The following is a 1,472-nucleotide window of genomic DNA, read 5'->3' as shown; positions in this document are numbered from 1 at the left end:
GCGATTGCTAAAGGTGACAAACGGGGGGGACTTAAGTTCGGGTCTAACCGCGCGTCGTCAAGAAGCTTCTTTACAGCCGCTTTGTTCCCTTCGCTGACCGCAAAGTAAAACGGCGTTTGGCCTCCGATGGCGCCTATATTAATGTCAACAGCGTTGTGCCGTAGCAGGACGCTAAGCGGACGACCGTCATCGTTCGATGCTGCATAAGACAACGGTGTCCGTCCGTCAGTGTCAGTCGCATTAACGTCAATACGACAATCCCGCAGAAGCATCATCATAATGTAGAGTTTGTCATGTTGCTGCGCTGCGACGTGGAGTACCGTCTGTCCAGCATCGTTTCGGACATGCACGTTCACCCGTGGTAGGCTGAGAAAGCAAGATATGGCGGATAAACTCCCTATTTCCACTGCTCGCAAAAGCCCGGTGCTGCTTTCGTGGTCCACATTGTGCTGATATAGATATTTTTTCAACGACCGGTAAAGGCCTCTGTTCACGCCCATCAGGGCATATATATCCCGTGCGCTATGAAGCGTAGCGGCTATATGGAGCACAAGTTCGGGTGGAAGACTTGAAAAAGACATCATAAGAAGAGCATAGCTGATGCGGCTGACAGGCAGTCTGGAGACGGAACCAATGCAAGACCGTACAAACGACTAAATAATGAGAAGAAATAACGCATCTATGTAGAGCAGGATGGGCAATTCTCACTTCACGGGCACAGCGTTGTGCTTAGGATCTGCGCAAAACAACGGTTCACTAAACCCGGAGCATTTGCACTAGCCGTTGAGAATATAGTAGGTGTACGGACCACCGCAACATAAAGAGGCCGCAGCCAGCCGGTAAACCAGCAGATGATATTACGCAGCTCAGTCACCTCAAGAGAAGCTGGCGTGTCCGAGCTTCTTCACACATAGATAACAGCAAGATATTGATCCGCAATGACCATCCCTGGACTTCCCTAGCCTGTACTCCCATGGTGCTCTAAACCGATTCCTCCTATCAAATCCTCCAAAATAATCATTCATAGCTATGTGCGTCGATTTCAGCGCGCAAGCCGGCTGCCGGTGTATGGATTGTTTGATAGTCCACAGCTGTTGAGCTGATGAACGTTATCTCCGTGATACAGGAGTATGGGACCAGTATCAACGGGCGATTGGAGTGGCCGCAGGAAGAAGCGTCGCCAAATGTGTTCAACTGTACATGAAGAAGGTCATCGGTCTATCATAAAATGCAGACGCGAGCAAGCGCCCGTCCAACCACCGATGCCAGGGATAGCAGTAATAAGCTAGGAATAAGAATCACAATCAACACCACCATAGCACATATATCCGCAGGGCAATGATGATCGCAGTTCGTCAGGAGGCACACAATTTCGTCCTCATTGCCAGACTTGGCAGCATCCACCGGCGCCCGTCCNNNGTTGTCTCTTCTGTGTCGTTCGGTTCGCGGATCGTCCAGAAGAGACCGGACGA

This window comes from Aspergillus sydowii (genome assembly GCF_001890705.1).
Source record: "Aspergillus sydowii CBS 593.65 unplaced genomic scaffold ASPSYscaffold_22, whole genome shotgun sequence".
Taxonomy (NCBI): domain Eukaryota; kingdom Fungi; phylum Ascomycota; class Eurotiomycetes; order Eurotiales; family Aspergillaceae; genus Aspergillus; species Aspergillus sydowii.
The sequence above is the reverse complement of the archived record's forward strand: the minus strand, read 5'-3'. Positions refer to the sequence as shown.